The following is a 26,342-nucleotide window of genomic DNA, read 5'->3' on the forward strand; positions in this document are numbered from 1 at the left end:
CCCTCAGCTGACAAGCAGGATTGTGACTTGCAGGCAAAAGGCACTTATTCGCTATACCTACACCCGCGCATAGGTACGCTAATTTTTCTCCGCTTTGTAAATAGTTTGTGAAATTTAAATTAAATTAAATAAAGAGCCAAATTACCAAAAAAAGTGCTACTCCCTATTAAGCTGCGAAATTTTTCCTCTACTGTAGAACTAAAATTGTTCCTATTATACGTGGGGCACCAAATGAAGTATTTAGGAAGCGTTTGTTATATGCCTGCATATTCTGTTGGAAATGTTTCGTAATACTTCTTATCACATTTGGCAATGAACGGAATATGCATGTAAGTACATATTACACCTACCTAAAGTAGACAGAAGAAATGGTCAAAGTACCACTCTGGCACTCCTCAAGTAGCCAGCCAGAGCTGCTGATGTAACGCAGAAGGTTGATGGGATTTAGGTTAGCGCATTGCCCCAGACTGTCGAAGAAAATAGCACCCAGCGATTTTAATCGTTTGGCTGCCAACCCCGGGTAGTGACAGAAAAAGGGCTCAACGGTTTCCTTCTCTGAAAGGTCCTTCTCTTCTGCAATGGCGGTTAAATGGCAACCCTAGCTTTTCGCGTGTTTGCCGACAGTCCACTCACCGGTAAGCTCAGCTACGAGTTTGGAAATTGAATGGTCCTCATTTCCCTCTATGTCCTTATGTCCTGGAACCCAGATCAGAGAAATGTTACCTACACACCCAAGAGATTTGATGTCTTCCTTACAGGAGTTGACTAGTTCGGACCTGCACCATGTCGTCGTCAGTTGCTTGATCGCAGCTTAACTATTCGGGAAAATGTTAATATATCTCTTGCATCCATGTTTCCTAAGCGATTTGTATGCCTGCAGGATCGCAAAGACTTCTGCCTGAAAAGCACTACCAGTCAATATTCGGCAATTTTAACGAAATAGATAAATTTGCTGATTTAGAGATTCGATTCCATCTTGGAGCAGTCAGTTTGCGTATGTAAAGATCTGGTAAATAGCACCAGCTCCGTTTTGCCAGAGTTAACTCCGAGGCCGGAACTATCAACCCAGCGACTGGCTTGTAAAGACTTTACCCCTGTTTATATCTGCGAAAATGATTTTAAGATCAGAGCAAAAGTGTACCAGGAGGTTGTCCTAGAAGGCGTGGTGAAGCTGTTGAGCAGTATTCTCTTCAATGGAAAGCGTTGGATCTTCCAGCAAGATTCCGCTTCAGTCCATAAGACAAAAATCAGCCAGCAGTGGCTAAAAAGCAATACTCCTAAGTTCATAACCTCAGAAGATTTGCCATCTGAATCCATTGGACTGCAGTTTGTAGTTAGAATTGGTGAACATATCCTGTCGAACACCTCACAGAAATTTGGAGAGTATCAAACAGTCTTTGGTTCGAGCAGCCGGGTTCATGGAGCCATGCGTGCTGCAAGAGCTGAATGGCCTAATCGTTTGAAGGCTGGTGATAAAGCAAATGTTTATCGTTTCGAATGAAAATGTACAATAACATTTTTTTCTTCATATTGACATGATTAAATAAAACTAAGTTCTTTAAAAATAGTACTTCATACCTATTAAGGACTTTACTTGTAACAGAACTTAGTATAATTTCGTGACTAAAATTATTTCTTTCTCTTTTCAGATGACTCAAATTAAGAAATAGTTCTTATTAAATATGTTGGCTACGGTGAGTTGAAATTTTATTTTTATAAAGGTTGTCAAAAAAGTCTTGCGGTATTTCCGCAAGCTTGTCTTTGCAAGCGCGTAGTTCTAGTTGTATTCGTCGCATCGGTTCACGCTACAGCGTTTTGGAAAGCTCTTTTCACGTGCTAACACGTGTTTGATTAATTGTTGTTTGCTTTTAGTCGTTCGTGAGTTATAGCGTCGCAAACATGGAGCAAAATAAAGAGAAAATACGGCATATTTTACAGTATTACTACGATAAAGGCAAAAATGCATCTCATGCTGCCAATAAAATTTGTGCAGTTTATGGACCCGATACAGTTTCCAGTTCCACCGCGCAACGATGGTTTCAACGTTTTCGTTCTGGTGCAGAGGTGATCGAAGATACGCCACGGTCCGGAAGGCCTGTCGTCGAAAATTGCGATAAAATCGCTGAATTGATCGAAAGAGACCGGCATAGTAGCAGCCGTAGCATCGGCCAAGAGCTGGGCATGAGTCATCAAACCGTTATAAACCATTTGAAGAAGCTTGGATTCAAAAAGAAACTCGATGTATGGGTGCCACACGACTTGACGCAAAAAAACATTTTTGCCCGTATGGATGCATGCGAATCGCTTCTGAATCGCAACAAAATCGACCCGTTTTTGAAGCGGATGGTGACTGGCGATAAAAAGTGGGGCACTTACGACAACGTGAAGCGCAAAAGGTCGTGGTCGAAAAGCGGTGAAGCTTCCCAGACGGTGGCCAAGCCTGGATTGACGGCCAGGAAGGTTCTTCTGTGTGTTTGGTGGGATTGGCAGGGAGCTATGAGCTGCTCCCCTATGGCCAAACGCTCAATTCGGACCTGTACTGTCAACAACTGGACCACTTGAATGCAGCACTCATGCAGAAGAGGCCATCTTTGATCAACAGAGGCCGAATTGTCTTCCATCAGGACAACGCCAGGCCACACACATCTTTGGTGACGCGCCAGAAGCTCCGGGAGCTCGAATGGGAGGTTCTTTTGCATCCACCGTATAGTCCGGATCTCGCACCAAGTGATTACCACCTATTTCTGTCCATGGTGAACGAGCTTGGTAGTCGGAAGTTGTCCACAAGAGAGTCCTGTGAAAAGTGGCTCTCCGAGTTTTTTGACAATAGGGAAGCGAGCTTCTATAAGAGGGGCATTATGAAGTTGGCATCTCGTTGGGAACTCGCCATCAAACAAAACGGCGCATATTTGACTTAAACCGCATTATTATAACCAATTTTGTGAACAATTGAAAATTCAATAAAAATACCGCAAGACTTTTTTGCCAACCTATATATTTTTCTCTGTATTCCGGCTTACCAGAAATAGTGTCTTTCTCAGTTTTGGAAGAACTGCATAGTTAATGTTGCCTCGCACAAAAGCAGCTAATTTTATTACTGATAAAATAATTTACGCAATTTCATTTAGTTCATTAAATTAAGATTCCCTACAACTTCAATCTTAATATTTTATATTATACAAATAGTTATATTTGATAATGGGGTCCATTCAGTGTTCGGAATTTTAGCTATCGATTTTTTTTAATTTTGTTAGCGAAAATGGCATTCTTCTTATAAAAAATGTTGGCTACGGTAAATTAATGGCATCTGCGATGTACCACCAATTTTGTTTATGATTAGAAAAAAGTTGGGACATATTTAAAATATTTAACAATTAATAATTAGCCGAAACAAAGTTGTCAATTGGCTGCCTAGAAACTTCTTATTTGGCTCCATTATAATTTTATTTTTTTTTTTGAAAATGTTACGCCAACCATCCAGGAAGTCGCTTAGAGCTTTAACTTTTCCCTACACTTGATTGCATTCTATTAAACGTGAATGTATTTGTGTGTATGTAAGTACAAAAATATATTGTAAAAATGTCCGGAAATCCATTTACCTCCCTTGAGTAAGGTTATTTGTTCTAAAAGCTCATATTTAATTCATATAAAAGCACTTTAAATGTTGCACATTACGTCTTGTCCTTGTGCTTAGCTTTCCTAACACCTACAAACATTTTATCGAATCCTTTTGCTTTTCTCAATTCCGTACGCATTTACGCAATCACGCTTGTTTAAGCAATTTTTGATTAATGGCATTTCGAATAAAGTGACACTTTGAAAATTGGAAAAGAAATCAAGCAAGAAAATCAGAAACAAAAAAGCAAGGCGGCAAAAGAGCCTGTGGCCAAGACGGAAAGCTAAGAAATAAAATTCTAAATATACTTTATATGTATATGTATGGGTGCATATAAAAATATAAAGTCACAAGAATAAAAAAAAACAAATAATAATAACAACAAATGCGTGAAATCAACAATACCTACCAAGCGCGAAGAAGTGAGGAAAATGCGGTTGAAACAAAAATCAAATACCATAGCAAATCCGGCAAAACAACTGACAAGTGGACAGGATAGCAAGCAGCAGCAAAGCGTAACCCTAAAGGCGGTGAGTAGTCAGAGGGAGGTGGATGGAGGTACCTAATATAAAAGCAAAGCGACAACCATGAAAAAGTGTAAGAAATGCTGTCGAAAGTGGTGGAAAAAGTGCTAAAATTTGCTAAAATTCGGAACAATGACGGAAAGCGAGAGAGAAATTTCATAGAGCAAGCACTTCTGCCTAAAAGCCGTCTATGAAAAAACACAAAAAAAAAACAAAAACAAATTGACACTTGCAAAAATACGTAAAAAAGCCAATGGGCAAAAAAAAATTTAAGTACAGAAAAAAATGAAAATAAAAGACCGTCCGCCGTTGGTTGGTCTCCTTCAGAAGGGAAAATTGTGCAAAAACGCTGAAAAGTAAACGAAAATGAAAACGGACGGCACACGAATTGAACCGGAAATCCTTATTGATCTACAATGCTTGCGCAAATACGTCGAACAGCAAAAAGAATTAAGCCGGCTGTTTTGGGATACACACACACATACGTGGGTGCATACATATAAGCGCATATTAGGGTGGTCCAAAATTTGTTGGCAATAAATGTGTTATATTGAAAAAGAGAGGATATGAAAAGTTTTTAGTATTTCTACTTTCATTGATATCAATATTCAAAGAATTTAGATTTTGGAACAAAAAAATAAAACAAAAAAAAATTTTGAAAAGGAAAAACGGCGGAGTAACTCTGAAAGTGCATCATGAAGAAAGGATGCGAAAAGTTTATATTTTTATTTTCATTGATATCAAAGCGCAAAGAATTTTGATTTTGGAACAAAAAATTAAATAAAAAAAAAAAAAAATTTTAAACGGAAAAGCGGACGTGTAACTCTGAAAGTACATCATGAGTAAGTCGCTTTTGTAGAAGAAAGTTATTTTTAGTGCGACAAAAAAAAATTTGTTTGCAGTGGGTAAATAGGTAGGTAAGTAGGTATAGTGGTTGTCGGTTGAAACACCTAGGCCTGCTGTAGGCCCATTGTGATACCACCGGGGCTGTCCCCTCTCCTCACTCTACATTGTCCAACCATTGTCCATTGAACCAACCTGTGGCTTTGATATATCTAACAAGACTTGTTATTTTTATATTGGCTATTTCTGTTGCCAAGTTATTCAGGGAACTTTTTCCTAAAATATTGAACCTTCTTCTATCCAGAGCCATGCACCCGCATAGAAAGTGTTCTATAGTCTCTTCTTCTTCGATGGTGTTATAGCTTCTACAATAGTCGTTATAGGGCGCGCCCAGTCTACAAACATGCCTGCCAATCAGACAATGCCCTGTTAGGACCCCGAAAAGATTTCTCGTGTTTTTCCTACTTAGTTTCAACAGTCGGTTTGTGCGGCCCATGTTCCATTCCGGCCACGTCATTCTACTAGTTGCACAGGTCAGGGACTGCGACCGTAGCCTATTGGCGGCACTGATAGTGTGTTTATCTATAAGCATCTTACAAGTTGCTAGAGGTATGTAGTAGGTATGTTCGCTTTGTCTGGTTGGATCGGTAATATGGTACCCAATCTCGCTAGTTCATCTACATTGCAGTTGCCTGGGTAATAATCATGCAATTTTCGTCATAAGAAGTTTTGATATCCCGTTTAAAAGTGTCGTAAATCGATTTCACATAGAAATATTTTTGTAAATATTGTAGTAGAATTTTATAGGTATAACACAACTAAGTTGAACTTTTTAGCCCTCTAACATCCGTTTTTAAGGGTTAATCTGACGCTTTCTTTAAGGTCCTCGCCTCATTCGAAATGCCTGGCATGTTAATTTCTTGAAGGCTGCCAACTTTTTGAACGAACCTCGTATGGCCAGAACAAAATTTTTATTTTTTAACAATAAAACAAAATACTGAAAGCAGAAATAAAAAATCTTTCTTCGTTTCCGTTTTACACGCTTTTGAAGAAACACCCAAAAAACACCATTTCAAATGAGGCGGAGGGCTTTTACATAAGGATTAAAAAGTTCTGACGTGTAAAAAGTGTTGTAAAGCGATTGCTCATAGAAATATGTTTGTAAATATTGCAGTAGAATTTTATAAAGAAAAGTTTTATGGAATATTCATCTGACGCTTTCATTAATAAAAGTATTTTTACATAAGAACTAAAATATTTTGACGAGTAAAGAGTGTTTTAAAGTGATTTCTCATTAAAATATTATTGTCAATATTTAATAGAATATAGTAGGATAATTTTTGTGGAAAATCTTAAGCCTCTAGTTGCCTTTATTAAGGGATAATTTCACTATTTTTTAATAAAGGCCCAAAAAATTTTTATCAAAAAGACCTTTTTAATGAGGACTAAAATTATACCTATGACGTGTAAAAAGTGTTCTAAAGCGATTTCTCATAGAAATATTATTACCAGTATTGTAGTAGAATTTAAATGGATCACTTTTGTGGAACACTCTAAGTCCCTAGCTGCCATTTTTAAGGGTTAATTTCACTATTTTTTTAATAAAAGTCCAAAAAATCCTTTCAAATAATACATTTCTGGACTAAAATGTTCTAGGAAACTATTTATCAGAAGATTTCAGTGGGGGCTACCAAGGTCCCAAAAGCCGTGAACATAAGCGTTTACTCTTAATTAACAGAAACACCCATTATCTACAAATATATATGTATATATGTATGTATGTACATATTCATTTCATTATTTTTAGCAGTTTTGTATGAAATCAAAAAAAAAATAGTTAAAAATTAAAAAAATTCTAACCCCACAAAAAGTGCATGAGAAATTTCATAATTTTTGCGGCACTACTATATTTCAACCGATTTCAAAATAAAAAAAAAGAATCTGCAAATTATTTTTCAAAATAGAACAATTCTTTGGGTATCGTAATAAATATTCACTACTCCGACTTTTTCCGTACCACCCTAATATGCATACCTACACAAAAACTATACCTCCCTGTACAATGAGAGTAAGCCAGTCGAGCGCTGGCCGTTCGAGTGCGAAAATTGTCGCTTGTTCCCACATCTTAGTTGGGTTATTACCAGTATGTATGTGTATGCGTGTGTATATATCCAGCTTCACTACCGTTCATCTACTCCACTGAATTGGTCAATTCAACACTCCATTCAGCCAGTTGAGCATATGTACCATACATATCTGCGCATTAGTCGTAGCTACGACATGGAAGGTGACTTTATCTACCCTTTATCCCTGTGACCTGGATGGGCGTGAAAGAAATGTTGGCTTAAGTGGAAAATTCCAACTGCCAATATGGCACTACTACAGGACGTGGATATTGCTAGCGAACGTTTCTAGCTTTCAATGTACAAACTGACAAATTTTCCCATATTTCAATAGGGGCGCCGAAGGAGCGTAGAAAGAAAACTCAAGCATTAAAGGGCAGATAAATCTACATAAGCTGACTCTTTTCGCTTTTTTCGAGCCAGCGCAAATGATGTTGGAAGTGTATTGTCGCCGCCAGTGCTAAAATTTTAGTGAAGTATTGGCGTTCATGAAAAGTTAACTAAGGAGCTAAAAGTGCGCTGAATAACTGCGAGTTTCGAATTGATAAAATACCTGGCTGAAATATATTTTAATGTAATCAAACTGAGACTTTTTCCAATATAAATTTTATAATTTCTTTGTTTCTATGGAGCAAAGTAGTAGTTGCATTAAATTTTTTTCGCCGTATCGCATTTCTACTTCAAGCACCCTGGAGATATGTTAGAGGACCTTTGATAGCCAGATTTTTTCGAAAGAAATTTCCAAACATTCTCAAGATGGCAGTGCTAGGTTAGGTTGGATTAAATGGTTTTAGGAAGTTTAGGAAATTGAAAATTCGTCCGTTGTGATGCCATACAGAGGAAAGGAGAAATGAGAAAGGAAGGAAGGAGCCTTGGGATTGGAGAATGATGACCATGCACTTTACGACGACGCCGACGGTGGCTGATTTGCGTTCGTAAGTAGCCGCAACAAGCTACTGATGAACTTTACCAAATTTGTAATATTTATACCCGCTATATCCGCAGGCGTAGCGAAAAAATGAGAGCCTAGATGTCTAAATCTTTGCCAGACGAGAGCAGGGCAGCTGAGAAGGAGGTGTTGAGATGATTCCACTTCGTCCTCAAGACAGCTTCTGCAGAACGGACTTGAGGCAATCCCAAGTCTCACAGCATGAACACCTAACGGACAATGTCCGGTAAGGATACCCACCAAATTCGAGAGCTTGGGCTTTGTTAGCCGTGGCGCTCCCTCAAGCGTCCCCGATCTATTCGTGGCCAGAAGGATCTCGCGACCTTGCACATTTGCGCACTAGCCCAGCGCTCGCTGAGTTGACTCGAGGCCCATCTTTTCAGCAGCAGACCAAAGGTTCTTAATAGAACCCCAATTCTCTCATTTCGCGACGAAACCAACTCCAAAGTTTCCTGTCTAGCCAGTTCATCAGCCCAGCAGTTACCCTCTATGCCGCTGTGTCCGGGAACCCAAATGAGCCTGATGTCGAAGTATTCGGATACAGTCGAGAGAGAAGCCAGACATTCCCCGACCAATCTTGAACGCACAAACAACGAGCGCAAGACCCCTAATTACCGCTTGGCTATCGGAGCAAATATTTACTACTTACTAAATTTGATGGGGAGCTCCTTACAGAATATTCCCCCTCCAACACTCCCGTCCAACTTCGAGCCATCCGTGAATATGTTTGCCATGCATTGCCGCCAAATGTTGCAACCAGCCCACTCATCCCTGGAGGGAATATGAGTAGAAAAAAGGTCCGCTCGTACAGCGTACAGTGTACAGTGAAGGTGCTAAAAAATATGTGGTTTCCAATCGGAGAAAAACAGCGACTGAAAAAAGTTAAAAATATCGTGACTAAAAATTAGTCACAAATTGATTCTGTTCATATTGTTGCCATATCGAAATTATAAATTCAGACAATTCAAAAAACAAACTAAAAACAATTTGAGTCTAAGACGGGTCTTAGCATACAAGGATGATAGATTACCACGTTTCCTATTTTGCTATGGTGAAAAAGAAAATTGTGAGGGGAACTTTGTGCATTCGGCAGCTGAATTCTGCACTATCATTTCACATGCATTCACGTTCACTCGTCCAATCAATAGTTGTTGAGACCGCAACGAAGTGTCATTGGTTAATTTGTTTCGTATCTCACTAACACAATCTTAGTTTTTTCGTAAGTAAACTGTTTCGTGACCATAAGCGGTGTCAGCCCATCAGCTATTTCTATCTATTTCACCTTAATAACCTTAAAAACCCGCTAAAAGAAGTAGGAATTAAAAGCTAAATCAGAAAATAATCTCTAATGATAAAAGTTTACTTCAATAACACGAGCGGATTTTATATTTTAAAAATTATCTCCCTATTATTTAATGTTAACGGTTACGCCTGCAATACTCTTGGAATCTTGCCTCCGCACTCCGTGCCATTCGCTGTAGAAGTGATATCGAAATGTCATTAACCTCGCGGACGATATTTTCTTTCAGTGTTGAAATGATCGTTGGGCTTGTCACGTATACTTTACTTTTGTGATATCCTTACAGAAAAAAGCCCATATGGGTGATATCGGGCGACCTGAGTAGACAGGATATGTTCCCAAAACAACTTATCAGTTTGTTCAGGAACAAATTCCACAGTATCACTATGATCTCTCCGTCCTCGTGCGGCGTGGCGCCATCTTGCTGAAACTATTTGTGAGCACTGAAGGAGGGATTTTCTCTCATTGTTGGAATAAAATAATCGCTCGACATGCGCCGATAAGAGACACCGTTCGCAGAAATCGCTAGCTGGATTCTCATAAAAATATGGTCTAATTATTTCACAAGTTGACAGTACACATACAATCTGCACCTGGAGACTGTGAAAAGGCTATTGGTATGTTAATAGTGGGTCCTTTAGGTGCTCAATAACGGCAATTTTGCTGACCTTTCTGTTTAAATGCAAATGGTCTCCAACATTGTCCCGTAGAGACTTTTACGGAAATTGTAATCATTAGTCTTAAGCGCTTGCGCGATTTAAATTTTAAAGGGATGAAGTCGAAGATCCTTCCTCAATATTTGGTGCACAATAACTTTTGGTGGTTCGAGGACAGCCACTCTCTTGCATACAGACTGGCGCAGATTATCGTGCATACTTGACGCGACGAGTTCAATATTTTCATTTGTTCGCGATGTCCGGCTGAGTCTCGTTCATGGTATCTTTGCCACCGAACTTTTTGCCTGAGTAGCGACCAATATTAGAAAAAATCGTTTATGAATTGGCGTTTCGCGCTGAAAGGGGCACTATCGACTTGTAGTGACACAAGCTCAAGCATGCATCTCTCCAGTGCCCGTTTTGTCCGCGGACCCACAGAGCAATTCCATGTCAAGCAATCCAAGTGAGAGGTACTTGTCGTATATTTTTATAGGGTTTTTAAAGCCCATAAACCGCACCAAACAGTCACTCTTTGTTGGTGCAGTGGCTTTACGGCAATCACTCTTGGATTATCATTGGCCCAAATGCGACAATTCTGCTTATTGACGAATCCACTGAAGTGAAAATGTGCCTCATCACAGAAAATGATTTTCTTCGAAAGTTGGTCATTCACTGTTACCATTTCCTGCCCCCATTCTGACCATTGACGACGCTTGAAATGGTCAAGGGGCTTTAGTTCTTGAGTCAATTGCACCTTGTAAGCATGTAAATGCAAGTCTTTATGCATAATGTTCATCAACAACGAGCGTGAGCGGTGCAATTCTTGGGCACGACGACGAGTTGAGGTGGACGGCTCTTCAACCACACTATCGCGAACATCAGGAATATTTTCTGCAGTACGAGCTGTACGAGCATGCACTGGTGTTTTCACATCTCCTACAGACCCGGTTTGCTCAAACTTTTGCACAATTTTTCAGAATGTACGTACATTTGGTCGATTAAATTGACCGAAAAAATCGAAAAAATCACGAAGTGCGCGATATGCATTTTGATTTGAACGCCCGTTTTCATATTAAGCCTGAATAACTTTAACGCATTGCTCGATTATGTATCTGTCCATGGTTCAAATTGAATTTGTCTGAAATTTAAAAATAATAAACGAAAAATACAGAAAAAATATCGACGTTTCGGTGTGGTTCACTTTCAACATCGGCCCTTAAAATTTAACCACCCTTTATTCGGTTATTTTAAAAAATGTTTATAATAATTTTAACTTTAATATTTTAGGATGAAATATACCTTTTAAAATTTTTTTTTTAATAATACATCTTTCCGAACATTTTCAGCAACAAACTTTTTTTAGAGAGTTTTTAACAAAATCAAAATTTTGTTCTGAGAATTAAGAACAAAAAACCAAATTTTCCCCAAGTTTTGAACAAAAACAAGTTTTTTTCTAAGATTGTTCAAAAAAAAGAAAGATTTTAAGGAAACTTTTTTTGGTTATGTTGAAACCTTTTGGAAAAATAAATTTTTGCTGAAAATATTTGGAAAAATTTAATTTTATTCAAAGAAAATTTGGTGAAAAGTTTATTTAAGAAAATTTTTTTTTGTTGAATGAAAATTCTTAAACAAAATAAAATAATTTCTGTTGAAAACAGGGAAATTTTTTTTTATAAAAGTATATTTCAGAAAAATTTTGTGTTTGTTGAAAATTCTTAAACAAAAAAAAAAAATTTGTTGAAAACTGGGACATTTTTTTTTTAGTTCTTAGAAAAAAATTTGTTTTTGTTGAAAATTTTTGAAAAAAAATTTTTTTGCTGAAAATTTTGAGGAAAATTTAATTTTATTGAAAAACAAACTTGGTAAAAAGTATATTTCAGAAAAATTTTTTGTTTGTTGAAAATTCTTAAACAAGAAAAAAAAATTTGTTGAAAACTGGGACATTTTTTTTTAGTTCTTAGAAAAAATTTTGTGTTTGTTGAAAATTTTTGAAAAAAAATTTTTTGCTGAAAATTTTCGGAAAAATTTAATTTTATTGAAAAAACGAAAACTTGGTAAAATGTATATTTCAGAAAATTTTTTATTTGTTGAAAATTCTTAAACAAAAAATAATTTTTGTTGAAAACTGAGATTTTTTTTTAAATTCTTAGAAAAAAATTTTGTTTTTGTTGAAAACTTTTGGAAAAAAAATGTTTGCTGAAAATTTTCGGAAAAGTTTACTTTTATTGCAAAAAAATTTTGGTAAAAGGTATATTTCAGAAAAATTCTTTGTTTGTTGAAAATACTTAAACAAAGAAAATAATTTTTGTTGAAAACTGAGAAAATTTTTTTTTAATTCTTAGAAAAAAATTTGGTTTTTGTTAAAAACTTTTGGAAAAAAAATTTTGTGCTGAAAATTTTCGGAAAAATTTAATTTTATTGAAAAAAAACTTGGTAAAAAGCATATTTAAGAAAAATTTTTTGTTTGTTGAAATTTCTTGTGATTTTTTTTTTTTTTTAATTCTTAGAAAAATTTTTTTTTCTTGTTAAAATCTTTTGGAAAAAAAATTTTTCGGAAAAATTATTTTTTTTTGTCATTTCAGCAAAACTATTACTCAGATTTTTTTCTTATATTTTTTATTAATTCTACTGATTTTCTCTACGAATATAACTATAAAAAGTTATGGGGATCCCATTATGAAGCTTTTTGGGGTTACTCAGAATAAACTAGGCGAATGATGACAAATAAGAACAAAATCAGTTGAAGCCAAAAATTTTTCCCAAAATGTTTTTGGTCAAATTAATTATATTGTTATTATTAGTTTAAATGTTTTCCCAAAAAAAATTTTTTCTTATAAAATAATATATAATAATTTATCATTAATAAAAAGGTTAAAAAAACCTCTAGAAGCCCTGGAAAAAAACTCTATTTTCAACAACACAAAATTATTAAATTTTTTCAAAATTGTTTCAGTTTACTTTGTTTACAAACAAAGAAGTTTTTAGAAAAGCTACAACAATGACCAAAATGGATCACTTGACATGGAACCGCTCCACTCCAGAAAGAAGAATTATCGCATGTAACTGATGATTTAAACAATTGCGTCAACCAACGGAACGAAGTATTGCAATGAAACAGTAAAAATCTTCTTTAAAAAGTAATAAAAGATCGGCAGCAAAATCATCTAAATACAAATCACGTAGATGTCCACAAAATTACCGGCAATCAATGTTACCTTAGCCGCAAACAGCATAAAAGTGTATACGTACACACATACATATATGCATATGTGTGCGTGTATGTGGAATTAGAGCAACAAAATACAGTCAGCAACAATTCAGAAGCAAAAGTAACGAAGCAAGGAAGAGAAACTGTCATGTCATTGGATTTAACAGATTTAAAATCTATTTTCGACCAATACAAATAGCGAAACATAGAAGCTCACACGTACACACATACACACACGCACCCAAAGCATACATGCACGAGGATAAATGTGTTTTGTGGAAATGCCAAAGCAAACTGTCAGTTAGGCTGCCTTCTGCCCAACTGCTCACAGAAGCAGTCAGCTGCCTGTTAGGCATTGCACACAAAAGGACATGAATACTGCAAGAGGAAATGTAAAATTCTATTACCAAACATTTCGATATTCCACACATTTCCAAAACGAACTACGAAGAAATGCCCATACAAAGTCTGTTGTATTGAACGGCCAGCTTAATATATCTTTCACTTCGCTTTCTCCCATCCACCTCTTTCTGAAAGTTTTTTAGTTTTTTTTCGGTCATACTTTTAGTCACAGCAAAGCAGCAGCTGCTTTGACATTCATCCACTTAGCCTTCGTACGTAGCCAAGTGCAAAAGTGTTGCACTACTTGGCCGTAAGTGTGGGTTGATGGGAGAGAGGGCGAAAGCGATATGACAGCTGGGGTGCTGTGCAAATATTTATCGATTGTCAGTGACAAGACGCAATTTGCAGTATTGTCAATGCAAAAGGAACAAATAAAATTCATACAGGCAATAAAATTAGACGCGCAAACAAATGAAGGCGAACAAGTAGAGAAGTGAATGAATGCAAAAAAACAAAAAAAGCGAAACTCGAAAAAGAGACATTTTAAGCTCGTGTATAGGTGAAATTTTTATACCCAATGCAGGTAAGGATTCTGAAAAAGTACTAAATTAGCGGAGTGAGGTGTGGCACCATTTAAGGTCCTAGCCTCATTTGGAATGGTGTCTTTCGGGTGTTTCTTTAAAAGCGCGTAAAACGGAAACAGAAGAAGATTTTCTATTTTTGTTTCAGTATTTTTTTTCTTTTGATCCACTGAACTACGACCTTAAAAAAATGTAAAATTTGAAAAAATGGCGGACGTTTAAAGATGAAATACCGTTTTTTACTTTAATGCTAACATTTTTTTTTTCAAATGTGTCCATTGTTCATGTGAAGACCATTTTTTGAAGGCTCACAACTTTTTGAATGAATCTCATATGGCCAAAAATTTTTTTCGTTTTTTAACAATGGATCCAAGAAATAAAATACTGAAAACAAAAACAAAAAATCTTTTCCGATTTCTGTTTTATACGCTCTTAAAGAACCACCCAAAAGCAATATTTCAAAATGAGACAAGGCCTTATTGCTTCAAAAAAGAGTATACTTATGCAACACTTTTGAGCGACTATCAGCTGTTTAGCGCGCAGTCTTCTCTTTCGAATGCAGCATCTTTCTCTCCTGTAAACAAATCATAATAATCAAGGTCTTGTTACACATTAGAGTTTGATGATGGTGTGGCGAATTGTTATAAAATTTCAAATAGACTTAAGGCTAAAGCATTGCTTATTACAGGCTAAGTATCTGCGACATCAAAGTTGCTGGAATTCAAAATCAAACAAGAGTTGTACTTTCCCTTGAAGCTTTACATACCCAATAACCAGTATGGCTTCATGACTAGCAGTTCAACTGTTTTGTATACACAAAATTTCGAACGTCTGCTTCACTGACAGCCTCCAAGTCGTTGCAGTCTATACGGACTTCTCCAAGGCTTTTGATAAGGTTCGTTAAGTTTTAACTTTAAAGTTTCTCCCTAACCGCTGGGCATATGACCGCAGAAGGGACCGTGTTAGCTTCGTTATACGTGCGGTTATTTAGTCACGACGTTGCAGTGGACGGGGGAACACTCTGTGCTCGCAATCGAGGCGTATTTCCAGGTCAATGGTTCATTTGCAACTACTCGTCACGGATTTTGTTTACGTTACAATATTCGACGCTGATGTTAATTGAAGATTACATTCCTTCTCAGGTACAAAGGTGCCGGCCAACAAGTTCGATGGCAAGCAGCCTACGGTCGAGGCTCAGCCGGACTGGGATTGGGAACAAATGAAAATATTGAGCCCGCCACTGCAAATTTGCGCTATTATCCGCGTCAGTCCATGCGCAAGACAATGACAGCTCTGTGATATCCAAAAACTATTGTGCTTGAAACATGGAGGAAGAATCTTCGACTTCACCCCTTCAAAATTCACAGCCACTTCGCAGTATCAAAGGACGGTTTGGTGTGCTGTGTCAAGCTGTGGAAGAACTCGAACATATCTTTTTGGAGAATCGTCCAGTGCAAGCAGTTTCTATAGTCGATGCCTCTTATAGGCGCAATTATATTCTGTCAATAATGACAGAACACCCCTCCTTCAGTACTAAGACATAATTTCAACAAGATGGCGCCAAGCCGCACACGGCCAGAGCGACCATTGCGATACTGTGCGATTGCTTCACTACTCACAACTCAGAAGCCGGTTTGGTGACATATTCTGATCACTCAGGTTGGCCGATCTTACTGCGATGGGCTTTTTTATGAGAGGATACCTCAAGGTTTAAGTCTATGAAACAAACTCAACAATCATTTCAACACTAAAAGAAAAGATAACTCGTGAAGTTAATGACATCCCGGCATCACTTCGCCAGCGAGTGAGACGGCGTAACGGTCAGCAATTAAAGGAAATAATGTTTCAAAATAAAGTCCGCAAAATTGAGATGAAATTTTTCTAAAAGACATTTAATTTTCGAAATTTTTATATCTGCATTTTTTTTAAACCAATTTAAAGCCTTTCCGACTCATTAAAGCTCCAGTCAGATATCATTAACGTCGTGGCATGGTGTGATACAAATCGAATTCACTTAAATTTTATTAATTTGTTACGGCGACGAATCCGAAGCGAGCGGCAACCAATTCCGAGGGTTGTAGGAAGGCCAGGGTAAAACAATCTAGTGGGAAGAAAAAAGGACTCCCAGAGAAAAAGATGAATGCTGCCAAAGAGTTATTAAGAAAACCAACCAAGAGAAGTCCAAAGATAAGCCAGTCGAGCCAAACAAAAAGAATAAGCCGCGAACACAACATGTAAAGCCAGAAGTTGTTGTAACAAAACCCGCAAATGACGACCGTGAAGATTGCGTCCGATTAGTCAGTCAAAGTAAGGGTTGTCGGAAAAACAAAGGATAGAACCATACTTTTGGAGTTTGGAAGGAGAGAAAAAGTTATGCTGGAGTTTGTACTTTAATTAAGAAGCACTGTGCAGGACACGGCCTCCAACGCAGGGTTACAGTCGAGTGCGACAATTGCGACACGAGATATCGACTCGTTGACAGCCAAGGGGAAGGTGTAAACAGTAACTCGAAAACTGCTCACCAACCCAAAGGAACAGATACAGACGGGCGGCATGGTACGAAAGCATTTGGAACCCTACCTCACTGACCATGAAAAAAAAGTATATATCATTTATTATATAATTTTCCAATATCCGCTTGAGTATTTGGGGATTGTGGTTCTGGTAGCCAATTTATGCTGACGTTGAGTTTCATCAGATTTTTGATATCAAGGCCTGCTATATCAGCAGGCATACGAAAGGGGTGCGAACCCAGACGCTTAAATCTCAACTAAGGTGAAAGTGCTGAGATGATTCCATGTGATCCTCCATACAGCTGACGCTAAAAGGACGCTAAGTAATTCCAAGTCTCATGGCATGTATACCTCGCGGATAATACCCAATGAGGACACCCACGACGCTTGAGAGCTGAGGTTTTGTCATCCCCAGAATATCCCTCGAACGCCTCCGATCTCCACCTGGCCAGAAGAATTTCGCAACCCTTCAAGTTCATGTACTTGCCCAGTGCTCGCTAAGTTGACGCGAAGCCAATCGTACCAGGAGTAGAACGCAGCTTGTCAAGGGGATCCCGATGCTCTGCTTTCGCGGAAATACTACCTCACAGGTCCATTGTTTAACCAGCTCGTCCGCTTTGCAGTTTCCCGTAATGTCGTTATGACCAAGTATCCAGTTCGGATGCAACCGAAAGTGAAACCAGGCATTCCCTGACCAGTTTCGAGTGCACCACAATTCAGCCCAGGGCCCTAATTGCCGCTTGGCTATCGTAGTAAATATTTACGTTCTTAACAGTTATTAAGTAAGGGAGTAGCCAATCAGCCGATTTTTTTATTCTGGTTACCTCTGCTTGGTAAACTGCACACACAGGTTACCGTGAATTCGAGTCTGAGCTCTTTGCAGAATGGCGCGTTTGGGAAGTACACCAGAAATAGTTAACTCCAGGAACCTTATTATCAGTCGCTTGAAGCCTTTTGCTACTTTGGCTCTTTGGAAGTTTTGACTCGACGAAATTTTCAATTGGACTCAAGCTGTGAATTTGTTTTGAAAGAAAATATTTTTAAAAATTATGAGTGCAAATTTCGTTTTGAAATACTACAACTCAATACTTACTGAAGTTATCGCAGTTACAAATTTTCAAACCGATGAACCTACTGACCCCTCTCATCACCTTAATCAATTTATTCTAGAGACGAGTCGCATCGTCCTTGGGCTTTGCATATCAGCAACCATTAATTTTATCATAAATTTGTGCGTTGGTGATAGAAACACACTCGAACACTCACATACTTATGGCATACAGCCCAAACGGTTAGCAGACAATGACAGCCGGTCGATTCAACAAATTCATTTTGAGACGGTCATGGGTCAGTAGCGACGGCAGTGACCATTGTTGTCACCTGGTGAGGAAGACAAATTTTTATGCCAATAAAAATAAACCACTTGCTTGTGGGATATTTTACAAAGTGTTTGTCATTTGTTTGGCGCGGAGACACAACTCCGTTTTCATAGCAGAGGCAATACAAATGTGAATACATTCAGCGCATATTAAATGTGACATCAAAATAAAGGCGATTGATTCTCTGCAATGGAACGTTTAGTGATTACGAATAACAAATGTCACAGAATGTTTTCTCAGTTCTTATTGATTCTGATGAAAAATGTAGCGGCGAGCAGCGTGGCTTTTTTTTCGTACTTGAGCAGAATGCAATTTGTTTTTTTAAGCTCGTTTACACTTTGTGATTTATGGGGCTTATTGGCAAATTTCGGAAATTTATTTGCTTATTATTTAATTTGAATAATTTTACATGAATATGTGGTTCATTTTCCATCTAAAATGCAATAGATGCAGGATACAAGACAATATACAAGATGCAATTTGAAAAAAAAAATGTCAAAAAAAATTTTAAGAAATATTTCAAACTTCAGGCCTTATAGACTTTTCAGGTAGGTAGGTGGATAAAATGGCAAGAGTACCCCAGGTACACTTCAAGTAGCACTTACGTGCCCCTAGCCTATTTATTTAGAGCAGTGACAATTGGCTCAACCGTAATATTATTAAAGGCACCCCTATTATTAAAGGCCGTCAAAGTGAATTGTTTTCCCTCCAGAGATTTCTTTACGATTCCTACTACCTCATGTATAAGGCTGATTCGGTAGATTTCCCTTTCAGGTGCGCGTGTTAAGCTGGAGAAAGTCTAGTTTCAAAGTGCTCTCGGATGTGATAGTCGATTACTCTTTCAAAGACCTTGAGAATAAAGGAGGTAAGACTAATAGCTCTGAAGTCCTTGGCCAGGACGTGGCCCCTCCTTCCTGCCTTAGGAATGAAGACCACCTTGGTTTTCTTCCAGCTTGCAGAAACGTGGTTTAGCGAGATACACGCCAAAAAGATCTTTTGAAGAACGGTTTGATGGTTCATCAAGGTTTTAGTCTTCTGAAGCATTACTCGCATGATGCCATCGATATCTGGAGATTTGAAAGGGGAAAAGCTATCGATTGCCCTGTTTATTCTGTTGAGGAAAGGACAGGTATCAGGGACATCGCAGGTAAACCCTCCTGCCGGTTCGCGCCTTCGTTACAGACTGTAGCAGTAGAATTTTCCGGGAAATGGGCATCAAAAAGAATTTTTAAAGATTAGCCTGCAGATTCAGCCCACTCCCCATTCTTTTTTTTGACAAGAGTTTTAGAGGAGTGGTCCTTGGATAGGACCCTGCTGAGTCTGGCCGAGTCTTTTACGGACTTAATGGATTCGCAGTATTCTTTCCAGGAGTTACGCTTCGCATCTCTAATGGTTTCCTTATACTCTTTAAAATTTTCTCGGTAATCTTGAAAGTTCCTTCGTTCATAACATTTATTGAAGAGTCTCCTAACCTTCTCTTTCAAGTCGGTCAGCGTCTTACTCCACCAGGGAGGAAAGTCTTTCTTGCTAAAAGATACTGGGCACGCCACTTTAAAGGTAGTCTGATAGGACCTCTCTAAGTGTCTAACTTTTATGTCCAGTTTTCCAGACTTTTCAGACCTTCTAGCAAAATTTTGAGTATGCAGTTTTATAGGCCATTGAATTTTGGTACAATAAAAGACAAGTTTAAAGCAGCTCAAATATCCTGCTGATTTTTGAAAATTTTGTTTTGCTGGAGCTATTGAGCATTTTCTCTTTAAACCCAGGTCTTGCCATTTTTTTATATACCAGAAAACACCAAATATCACATCTGAGTTTTTGCATTTTTAGTACGAAGCATACCTTGAAGCTTGGTGAAAAAATTTCAAGAAACTGGTGCTGGTTCTGCTTCTTTCGTGTTGCTGTAGTGCACGACGTTCTCAATAATTAGGGATTCATGAATCTGTTGTTTGGTGGATTTTACCCGTAGATGTGGACATTTGGATGGTGTTATATTTCACGTATAATTTTTAAGAGCCATTATACAAACTTTGAATAAAAATCGACAAACCTGAAAGAATATAAATTTTCTCGCCTTTTGAAGGACTTTTTAAACATTTTTACATTTGTATAAGGTAATTAAGCACGCAAAGCACGATCCTCGCACTTTTCAAAATATAGCCATTTTCCCTGTTTCTAAAAAATAAAAAATAAAAATTCCTCCAATCCCATTCCTCAACCCCAGAGAACTTCTCCTTTCCATTCTTACTCCCGCACAATAGTCTGCGCATTATTTGCATTGTGGCTGATAAGAACAAGCACACAAAAACAAAGAAAAGCACACTGTTACGCACTGCAACAGTGGCGCCAGCAAGAGGAAGTAGGCGACAGCGGTGATAGCGCAGACACACGTTTAGCGAAGTCTTCAACCGTCTGTGCGATCCTTTTTGCAGAAAAATGTGAGACACAGATGGCGCTCCAAGCACTAAGAAGACCCACTACTTAGGACTGGTAGCGGCAACGGAAGACTGAGTCTTGTCGAGGCGCTATGCTCCCGAGAGGAGTGAACAAGGAAAACAAACACTACAGCCCGCGAGAAAACTATAGTACCTCAACTTTTTGACCAATATGGCTATTAATTTTATTTTTTTATGTTCATTATTTTTTTGTAAATGTATAGTAACAAAAACCCTATAAATCCGAGTTTCAAACTTTTTAAAAAAATTAGAAAAAACCAACAGAGTTTCCTCTAAATCAAGTTTTCTAATGGGAGTTTCTAGGGAAATTTTTAGTATCCAGTTTTGCAGCTTTTGCGTAATATAAGAAAGTTTGAAGTTGCAAAAAAACTCCGTTGATTTCTTATAGTTTTCTTCCTCAAAGATGTTGCGCATTGACTCCTAATGAGATCGCAAGAACTTTAGACTGAAACTTTATTTTGTTTACCCTCATTTTAAAGAATTTAGTGGTAGGTTCATGTTCCTACTAAGGGTCGTTTCTTTACTCATTTAGTTAGGTTAGGTTAGGTTAAAAAACTGCCCTTGCGAGGGACCCACTTAGACAAAAATTTAAAATTTGTCACCATAGAGGGAAAGGGAGAGGAAAGGAGAAAGGAAGGAGAAGGAAAGGAACCAGACGGGTGGAAAAAAGGAAGAAGGGGCTTTGGATTAGAACATGATGACCAACAGGGGAGATTTACGCTTGTATTAACCGCTTCAAGCTACTGATGAATTTAGCCAGATGTGTGAAACCCGCAGGCTTAGCGAAGAAGTGAAAACTTAGATGTTTAAACTTTTGTCCGACAAGAGAAGAGGGTCGAGAAGAAGGTGCTGAGATGATTCCACTTCGTCCTCAAGACAGCTTCTGTAGAAAGGGCTCGAAGCAATCCCAAGCCTCACCACTTGAACTGATGAATAGTTTCTGGTGAGGAATACCTACCGAATTCGATAGCTGTGGCTTTGTTAGCCTTAGAAGTTCTCTGGAGCGCTCCCGATCTACCCGCGGTCAGAAGAACCTCGCGGCCTTTGTACGTTTGTGCACTAGTCCAGCGCTCGCTGAGTTGACGCGATGTCTATCTTTCTAGGAGCAGACCACAGGTTCTTTAGGGATCTCCAGCCGTCTCATATTGCGATGAAGCCATCTCAAGGGTCCCTTGCCTAGCGAGCTCATCAGCCCAGTAGTTTCCCTTTATGTCACTATGACCAAAAACCCAAAATGAGCCAAATATCGAAGTATTCCGATGCAATCGATAGGAAGGACAGGAATTCCCCGACTAATTTCGATCACACAAACAACGAGCCTAAGGCCCTAATTGCCGATTTTTACTTCCTTTACAGTAATTACAGAAGCGAGCGACCAATCCACTTTTTAATTGCTGCTACTACCATTTGGAAAAACACTGAATGAATTAGAAATTAAATGCCTTGTTAACTGAGAGGTTATCGCCAACATAACTGTTTGTCAATTTACCTTCTAGTAATGGCCCATCAAATATTCGCAGTGGAAATTCTCTGAAGTCTACTCTGACTGGTGCAAGGTGGCGCAATACTTGACACTTTTTAACGAGACGGATGCAGTATACAAAGAGACGAGCAATGAAGCGCGTAAAGGTCAAAATAAAGATTTCCATCACTTCAAGAACAAAATGGGATGCTTTATTTTGCGCCGCACTGTATAAAGTTGTGAAGTGGTGTCAATTCATAGAGAGACTCTAAGGCTGTAATTGTGCCAATATCGCCACACTGCACTTTTTCTATAGTTTCTCACTGGCTCTTTTATGATGAATTCCATCCGACTCGAATTGGAAAAATATCTTTAACTTTGATCTTTCGCTCAGTGGTTCCATTTGTTCGAATCAAACATAGATACGCCAGGTATGTGTCTATATATGTATGAATGAATGTATGTATGTATGTATGAATGTATGTAGGTATGTATGTGTGTATAATATAACCATCAAAACATTTCCACATTTCAACAGAGCTTTTGTTGCTGAAATGTAGGAGGTGTTTATGAGTTTGAAAACAAAAGAATGCTGAAAAAAAAAACATAGTTAACAAGCCAAGCAGTATTACATGTGGCATATGCAACATCTTGCGGCATGAATGTCAACACCTACAGACAGCAAAAGTAACATAAATGCAGCAAACAACAAGACCGCCAGAAGGCAGCAAGAGCAGGAGAAGAGGAGGAAATGTATATTAACATACCAACAAATACACTTGCATGGACGTATATGAATGTGTGTGTACGTATATACAAATGCATGTAACGTAACAAATGTAGCGCTCCATGCAGGCGCCGCTTGTTGCACATTCGCTACACACGTGCAACATTTCCTGCAAATGTTCAACACACCATCGACATGGTTGCAAGCAACGCCTTTCACTTGCTTGTCGAGGAGAAAAAATTAAGACATAAAATTTTGCAAAGCGAAAAATCTACAATAAACACTTAAAAGCCAAAGAAAAAGTTAGACAGAAATAAAAAAAGAAAAATATAAAAAAAAAATATATGAAAAAAATCAAAGAAAATGTTGACACTCTTGCCACACATGCAACATGCAACGCATTTGAAAATAATAAATAGTTGCCATTTTAATGGGATGTTGAAAAATAAACGAGACATAACTACAAACACACAAAAACAGGCATACAGCCAAACAAACAGACAGGCACACAGCCAAACAAACAGACAGGCAGACAGAGAATTTAGCAGCACAACAAACAGTCAGACTACTGGACAGAACGGAAACCAGGCTGGCAGAGTGATGATTACAGGCAACATTTGAGTTAATGGCAGGGCAAGCATAGTGAAAGTGGGCTGGTCAGCGTCATGTTTCTTCCAAAAATGCAGAAACATCGAATTTTATGGGTTCATAAATTGTCATTTTTTTCTCCTCTTCTTCCCAGTTGGATATTCCTAAAGCCTCCCAGTCAAATAAGTATAGGCTGGATTGTACTTTGAGGCGGTAAATGGATTTTAAAAATTTACTTGTACTTTTTATGGTATTGAAGTGGGTTCTTAACTCTAAAGCATTTCTATTTGAGTTAGTTGCCGATAGTTGGAGAATTTAGGTCGAGCTTGTCTCTGTCTTGCAACGCCAATCAGCTTACTCACAAACATGGCACTAGTCGTGCCAGCCAAACTCATACGAGAAATTTTTTGGGTAGCAAACTAATCCGCTCTAAGCACATATTCAGGGCTGGGGGAACTCGAACTGGCGCATCACAAGACCGAGACGTAGAACAGAGAAGTGGCTACCCTCAATTTTCCTAGTCATAAGATAACCTAGAACGCGGATCTAAAATACTTAGGTATCACATGGGACACCACGTAAAGTAAAGAAGTACATTCAGTGTACAATCAAGAAAACCGAAAGAGTTTCAGTGGCTCAGACAGAGGTTATGCTGAATGTGGAAGGCCAAGAAACGTGAGAGACAAGATCAGGGTTGCACGTAGTGTCCTTCTAAATGGCGCGCGAATCTGGTCTGAAGTACTTGAAAATGCGACATCTTCTTCTTCTTGATTGACGCGATAACCCTCGATACTCGATTTTGGCCGAGTTTAGCAATGCGCGTCAGTCGTTTTGTTTCTCGGCCTAACCGGCGCGAGTTGGACACAGCAAGTAAAGCCAAGTCCATCTCCATCTGATCTTTCCAGTGCACAGGAGTCCATCCTCTTCCCCTCCTACCCCCACCTGGTGCGGCATCGAATAGGTACTTTCAGAGCCAGAGCGTTTGTTTCCATTCGGACGACATGACGCAGTCAACAAAGTTACTGGATCTTTATTCGCTGCGCTATGTTGTTTTGTTGTCGTAAAGCTCACACAATTACATTGTTCCATCGCTTACGATAGCGGCCGTCAACAACGTGCAAAGGTTCAAAAGTCTTCCGCATAATCTTTCTCTCTATCACTCGAAGTGACGCTTCATCGGATGTTGTCACCGTCCACGCTTCTGCGCCATACGTTAGGACGGGCATGATGAGAGTCTTGTAGAGTGTTAGTTTTGTTCGTCTAGAGAGGACTTTACTACTCAAAGGCCTACTTAGTTCAAAGTAGTACTTGTTGGCAAGAAAGATTATCTTTCCTCGGGACCATAGGTACATCATAGGCTCGAGGAACTAAGGCACTATATGGGCTATATCCAATTAAAGCATACTGGAATTTCGAGCAACGTGGAATTAAGTATCATCCTACCACTATCGAAATCTTTGAGTCTTCCAGACTAAGAAAGCATATTCCAGGGAGAATTGTCAGCAATTAAAGAAGCCTGCGAGGCCATCTCCGATATATTTTAAGTTCGAGGCGAGAGAGCAACCTTCGCAGACAGTCAGACTCCAATAAAGGTGATGACCTCAGCCAACATAACCACTAAACTCCTAACGTAGTGTATAGAGGAACTCAACTCCTGCAATTAGTGGCTACATATAACTCCAGTATAGGTTCTGAGTCATAAGAACATCTAGGGCAACGAGAAGGCGGGTGAAGCTGCTACACTAGGATGTCATTAAGTTCAACCAAAGTTGAATCAGTAGAAGTTCCCTTCCCTTCATTCGCATAGGATTGGTTTCAAGAAGGGATGCTGTACGACGGGTCGAAACCAGTCGAAACCAACTATCCAAATTAATGCGTCTTGCTATATCAGGTAGAATTGTTGCAATTAGGGAAGCCTGTTATAACGAAACTCCAACATCATGAAAGCTACTTTTGCGAATAGTCAGTTTGCTTTAAAGGCGGTAAACTCACACCATCCAACTTTCAAACTTATAATGCAGTGTATCAAGCAATATAATCCGCTCAGTCAGTGGTTCGATATCACTCTAGTATACTTATAGATTCCGGACCAAAATAACCTCGAGGGTTAGGACAAGGCGGATGACCTTGTTAGATTAAGATCCTCCTTCAGCTCGACCTGAGAGGAATCAGAAGAAGATCCCTTCAGTCGGATTAAAGCGGAACTAGGGTTTAACTATTACGGCAATGAAAGTAGAGGTTGGAAGGGACTACCAACCTGTGCGAAGTCCAAGAAGACTTGGACTGACGTTAGCGTATCAAAAACTAAGCAACTGCTAGGGTAAGGTCGACCCAATATGTCAAGACTTACCGCGGTTCTCAATTACTACTTCGGCATATAGGGAATAGAAGAAGACAGTTACACTATCTTTGTAGTAGTCCTGGTTTGTCAAGTGCAAGAGTACAAGTTTTTAGAAGCAAATTCCTCAACAACATAGACAAAATTTCAGTCCTGCAATTTAGGTATCTTTTTCCTGGACAGAACGAAATAGCTATAGGGAATAACACTCTTGGAGACACAACTACCAATACAACCTCTTGGAGAGGAGAATAATTAAGTGTGCTCTAGTCCAGAAAACATAACTACTAAAACCACAATAAGTAGAACTCATCAGAGAACTTTATTCCATTAACATACGGATAAGAGAAGTAAGACCAGCATATGATAAAAAGATATTCATTCTGTGGTATAGATGTTATGTCAGGAGCACCGAGCGGTCGTTGGACGTATCATCTGATTCTCTCGATAACGGGGTGGCTGCGCAGAAGGCAGAAGTAAGTTTTCACCTGAGACTATAGTGATAGGATATGGATGCTTTAAATCATACTATTACATATTTAAGCAAGAGGACCATTTAAAACTTCTGTGGAGAGGATGTCGAAGGATTTTTCGTCTCGATAGGCCACTCCACCTACGCGAAGATATACACAGGAACCAGATCAGGGGTGGGTTTTTATTGCATTGAGCTGAGAATTAAGTACCTCAGTTCTCGTCGTTCTATTCGACACAATGAAACGAGACTCAATTCGCCTAAG

General features: G+C 38.5%; 1 protein-coding gene across 2 annotated transcripts in view; it reads left to right on the forward strand.

Annotated features, from left to right (window-relative positions):
• The first annotated feature begins 1,646 nt into the window (after positions 1–1,646).
• The window catches only part of LOC128864528 (uncharacterized), a 115,648-nt gene continuing 90,952 nt past the window's right edge, over positions 1,647–26,342 (forward strand). The window contains exon 1 of one of the 2 annotated variants that reach the window (XM_054104229.1): positions 1,647–1,694. The gene's annotated coding sequence lies outside the window, so the exon portion shown is untranslated. Of the gene's footprint in view, positions 1,695–3,280; positions 3,293–26,342 lie in introns of those variants that run through there. The other variant, XM_054104230.1, reaches the window with a different exon arrangement.

The sequence above is a fragment of the Anastrepha ludens genome, chromosome 5 (assembly GCF_028408465.1).
Source record: "Anastrepha ludens isolate Willacy chromosome 5, idAnaLude1.1, whole genome shotgun sequence".
Classification (NCBI taxonomy): domain Eukaryota; kingdom Metazoa; phylum Arthropoda; class Insecta; order Diptera; family Tephritidae; genus Anastrepha; species Anastrepha ludens.